Genomic DNA, 6000 nt, shown 5'->3' on the forward strand with positions numbered 1-6000 from the left:
TCGGATCCGGGCAATAGGGGGAACGATGGGAGTAGTAGTGGCAACCCGGTTCCGTGGCTCAGGGTGGTCAGGCCAGTGGTAGTCCGTTACGTGTTGTTGATTATGTCCGACTACGCCACCCGTGGATTTGCGGTCATTAGGAACCGCCGCTGCAAGGCAGACCGCTGGGGCTAATGATATGTGCAGCTGGGATGGTGTGACTCCCCACGGGAAGAGTGCGGCCCCAGGGCAGTGTAGTGGATGGTGGGAGTGATGGTGGTGAGAGTCCCAGTACCGGTAGTGCTGGAGGCGCGAAGGAGCACACAGACAATAGGTTGCAGTCCAGGGTCTTTACTGAAACAGGTAAACTGACCCATAAACAGTCCCAGCTAGGAGGGGACCTGGATGTCTGAGAGCAACGGGGAAATTGGCCCTGGTCAGGGTGAGGGTGTAGGCCTACCGTGCTTTCTGCGCTCCTTCTGGCTATCTCCTCGTTATAGGGTAACAGCCCACGTTTCCGAGCTTTCCGTGTATTCTCGCCTGTATGGCCTGCGACGTGGGTTCCTTTCTGCTCCCAGCCTGGTACGGCTTTACTGGTCCCTTCGGTTGTGGCAGGGCCTCCAGGCTTCTTAGGCCAAGGAATATACAGTCCCTTGCGGACTGGTTATCTGCCGGAGGATGTAGAATCCTCTCAGCCTCAGACACCAAAGTCTGGTAAATTAAGTCCTCTTTCTGCCAAGACAGGCTCTCTTCGCCTCTTGTCTCTGGCTTGTGGCTCTCCTCCTGCCACACTTCCTCTTAGGTGCAGTGCAACTGTCTGTCCCTGCCCTGCTCTGCTCTGGGACCAGTCTCAGAGCTGAGACAGGCCTTCAGGTTCTCGCTAACCCTGCCCCCAGCACCAGCTTTTATAGGGGCAGCCTGCTCCCCCTACTGGCCTGAAACAGGAGGCATTGCATGCTAATGATCCCCTGACTAGAGAACCTCCCCCTTGCTCTCAGACACAGCTTTAATTACACTTGTGGCATCCAGGCCAGGGTGACACACATGCAGCCTACCGAGTCTTGGTCCACACTCCATCCTTACCCGGGAGTGGAATATCACACCTCTGGTTTGAGGTGCAATACCCCTGTAGCAGCCGAGCCCTCGGGGTGCTACAGCAGCATCATGCTGTGGGGATGTTTTTCGGCAGCAAGGACAGGGAAAATGGTCAGAGTCAAGGAGAAGATGGATGGTGCGAAATACAGAGATATTCTTGAGGAAAACCTGCTTCAGTCTGTCAGGGATTTGAGACTGGGACAGAGATTCACCTTCCAACAAGACAATGACCTAAAGCATACTGCTAAAGCAACACTCGAGTGGTTTAAGGGGAAATGTGTAAATGTTTTGGAGTGACCTAGTCGAAGTCCAGACTTTCATCCAATTGAGAATCTGGGGTGAGGCTTGAAGATTACTGTTAACCAGAATAAACCATCTAACTTAAATTAGCTGGAGCAGTTTTGCCTTGAGGAATGAGCAATAATCCTATTGGCAAGACGTGGAAAGCTCATAGAGACTTATCCAAAGCGACTTACAGCTGTAATCAGGGGTGGATTAAGAGTAGCAAGAGCCCCGGGCAGTTTAGAAGGCGTGGGACCCCTACCCCCACTCGTGATGTATCACATGTCACATGATCCCCTGTGATAGATCATATGATAGCTCACGTGAAATTAATTTGGCACAATATTAATTATAATAATTTTTTTTAGGCTGTGTGCCCACTATGCGTTTTTTAAGCAATTCCGCTGCAGAAACGCTTAAAAAACGCTTGGTAGAAGGTCTGCCATGATCCCTAATGATAATCTGCATGTGCTGTGCACATGCTGCGGAAATTTCCGCTGCGGAATATCATTGTGGAAAAATCCGCAGCATTACCAATTATTTTGCGGAAGCGCGGCGTTTTCGCCGCCATTGACTTGCATTGGAGCGCATGGAATCCGCATCACTGCATCTGTACATGCAGATTCCATGTGTTTCAATGTACGGATGGTACCCGGGTTTGGAGAAAAGGAGACTCTCCTCCAGACCCAGGTACCATAGTACCTGTAAAAAAAAAAGAATAAATTAAAAAATGATTATCATACTTACCTTCTGATGGCCCCCGGTGTCTTTATCCAATGCGTCCTGGCTTGCCGGCAGCTCACGATGGTCTGAAAAGGACCAGCCGTGACGTCATTTAGTCATGTGACGGGTCACGCGACCGCTGACGTCGACAGGTCATCAGAAGGTAATTATATATTTATTCTTTATTTTTTACCATTCTTTTACGGTCACACTATATAAATCCATGCCGGTTGCATGGATTTATATAGTGTGACCAAGTTGTCAAGTACTTTCCAAGTGATGCTAAAATTGCTTGGAAAAGTGCTTGATAACCCGCATGCCGAAATGCATGTGAAGAACACTTCACATCCGTATGTCCCCGGCAGGAAAAACGCATGTAAAATCCGCATGCGTTTTTTTCTACCAGGGAGATGCAGAAACGCTCAAAAAAAATCCGGAGCATTTCTGCATCGTGGGCACATAGCCTTACATTAATTGTATGACTCAATATTGAGCACACGTAGCCATCTATACACAGCAGGAGGCCGCACGGCGCCATCTGTACACAGCGGGAGGCCACAAGTAGCCATCTATGCACAGCAGGAGGCCGCACGGCGCAATCTAAACACAGCAGGAGGCCACACGTAGCCATCTATATACAGCGGGAGGCCGCACGTAGCCATCTATACACAGCGGGAGGCCGCACGTAGCCATCTATACACAGCGGGAGGCCGCACGTAGCCATCTATACACAGCGGGAGGCCACACGTAGCCATCTATACACAGCGGGAGGCCACACGTAGCCATCTATACACAGCAGGAGGCCGCACAGCGCCATCTATACAGAGTGGTAGGCCACACGGCGCCATCTATACACAGCGGGAGGCCGCACAGCGCCATCTATATACAGCGGGAGGCCGCACGTAGCCATCTATACACAGCGGGAGGCCACACGTAGCCATCTATACACAGCGGGAGGCCGCACAGCGCCATCTATATACAGCGGGAGGTCGCACGGCGCCATCTATAAACAGCAGGAGGCCGCACGGCGCCATCTATACACAGCGGGGGGCCGCACGTAGCCATCTATAGACAGCGGGAGGCCGCATGTAGCCATCTATACACAGCGGGAGGCTGCATGGCGCCATCTATACACAGCGGGAGGCCGCACGGCGCCATCTATGCACAGCGGGAGGCCACACGGCGCCATCTATACACAGCGGGAGGCCGCACGTAGCCATCTATACACAGAAAGAGGCCGCATGGTGCCATCTATACACAGCAGGAGGCCGCACAGCACCATCTATACACAGGTGGAGGCCGCACCGCGCCCCCCCCCCAGAAACAGCGGGAGGCCGCACGCAGTCACGCACACACAAACATATACAGACATATACATACACGTATAAACACATTTGAAACACAAAAATACATATAAACAGATATCACACAATGATATCTGCCTGCACACACACACTCACTCTCACACATACACACTCTCTCACACACACACACTCTATCACACACACACTCTCTCTCATACACACTTTCTCTTACACACACTTTCACACACAGACACACACACAGACTCTCCATCCCCCAGCTCTGCTCCAGTCCTCCTGGCTCCTGCTCCTCTCCGGTGGTAAGTAGCAGTGCAGGCCGGGCGCGCACTGCGTGACATCACAGCTAGGAGACACGGCTGCGCACAAGGCCGTGTCTCCTAGCAGTTACGCGGCCGGGCCAGCACAGGGAAGTTAACAGCTGCAGTGCTGGCCCGGCCGGAGAAGAAGCAGCGTCCGTGCGCAGCTGCTAGGGGAGCAGTCCGGGGGCCCCCGCCACTGTCTGCCAGTATGTGCCGCAACGCCGCACATATAATGAGTGCAATCTGGCCAGAGGCCCCCTGGAGGCCCGAGGCCCCGGGCGGTAGCCCGGATTGCCCTCATTATAATCCGCCTATGGCTGTAATGGCCACAAAAGGAGTCTCTAAAAAATACTGACTTGAGGGGGTGCACATTGAAGTTTTCAGTTATTTTGTAGATTTTGTGGTTTGTTTCACCATAAAAAGAAAACCAAATTTCACAGTTGCAGTCATGTTCTTTACATGAACAGATGCAAACCCCACAAAAAAACTGTGAAATTCCAGGCTGTGAGGTAGCAAAACATGAAAAATTCCAAGAGGGGGTGAATATTTTCGCAAGTCATTGTATGTTACCCACCCCCTGGAGCAAACTGAGTGTTTTTAACTCCCAGGCAAGGGTGTGTCAATCAGCAGCAGGAGGAAGGTCACCACTGGGTCCTAAAGGAAGGAAAAAGGCGTCTGTAATGCCAAGCGTGTTATGCACACGCCCGGACTGACTGGCGTGTGCGGGTGTTGTGGTTCCACTGGACCATGGACCGAAGAGTGCCTGGAGGGGCGTGACTAAGTATCTGGCCGATCCGACCAAGGTGGCACGACGGCATACGACGCCAGTGCACCAGGGAGAAACCGGGCAGAGGGACCAGGTGCTACTCCAGGTCAAACTCCGGACACGGGGGTTGACCCACACAGGGATTACTGGAACAGGCAGGTTAGGCTGGCACAGACTGGTGGATGTAAGCAAACACGGCAGGTATGCAGACGGGTGGATACAGGCGAGTATGCAGGCAGGGAGGTACTGGCCGAAAGGACGGGCTGGAGCACAGAGAGGTTAAGACCCAGTACAGACTGGGTCACAGAACCGCAGATGCGGTAGACAACCACAGCAGAGAGGGAACGCCCGAAGCGGTGGGCAAGAATAGAGCAGGACGGGGCTGCAGGAGCAGCGAGCACAAGCAGGGCAGGACAGGACTGCCGGAGCAGCGGGCAGATGCAGGGCAGAGCAGAAACCGCAGGAGCGGCAAGCAAGGCAAGAGCAGAGTGAAAACCGCAAGAGCGGCAAGCTAAGCAGGAGCAGAGCGGACACCGCAGAACGGTAAACAAGGCAGGAGCAGAGCAGAAACCGCAAGAGCGGCAAGCTAAGCAGGAGCAGAGCGGACACCGCAGAGCGGTAAACAAGGCAGGAGCAGAGCAGAAACCGCAAGAGCGGCAAGCTAAGCAGGAGCAGAGCGGACACCGCAGAGCGGTAAACAAGGCAGGAGCAGAGCAGAAACCGCAAGAGCGGCAAGCTAAGCAGGAGCAAAGCGGACACCGCAGAGCGGTAAACAAGGCAAGGGGATAGGACTCTGTTCACAAAGAACAGACGGAGAAGGAAAGGCAGAACCAGAAGCACGCACAGTACTTACATAGAAGTAGCGAGCGTACACTAAATTCACAAAAGAGGTACAGAGACGACGAGAAGGAATTTAGTAGCGAGTTCAGACTCTGCAGAAAGACGCAGAAAACAGACATAGAGGGAAAAGGGAGACAAGGTTAAAGTAGAAACGAGGCACAGACAACAGGGAACAGAGGAACGGGAACAGAGACAGCAAGGCAGGAACACAAACAGGACTCTGTTCAGACGGGAACAGATACCGCAAGGCAGGAACACAAACAGGACTCTGTTCAGACGGGAACAGATACCGCAAGGCAGGGACACAAACAGGACTCTGTTCAGACGGGAACAGATACCGCAAGGCAGGGACACAAACAGGACTCTGTTCAGACGGGAACAGATACCGCAAGGCAGGGACACAAACAGGACTCTGTTCAGACGGGAACAGATACCGCAAGGCAGGGACACAAACAGGACTCTGTTCAGATGGGAACAGATACCGCAAGGCAGGGACACAAACAGGACTCTGTTCAGACGGGAACAGATACCGAAAGGCAGAGACACAAACAGGACTCTGTTCAGACGGGAACAGATACCGAAAGGCAGAGACACAAACAGGACTCTGTTCAGACGGGAACAGATACCGCAAGGCACAGACAGGCAGATCTAGGAATACGGCCCCTAGAAGGCGAAAGAACAGGCAAGAAGCGTG

Source organism: Phyllobates terribilis, unplaced genomic scaffold (assembly GCF_046119375.1).
Source record: "Phyllobates terribilis strain yellow unplaced genomic scaffold, ASM4611937v1 Scaffold_7__3_contigs__length_470593459, whole genome shotgun sequence".
Classification (NCBI taxonomy): Eukaryota; Metazoa; Chordata; class Amphibia; order Anura; family Dendrobatidae; genus Phyllobates; species Phyllobates terribilis.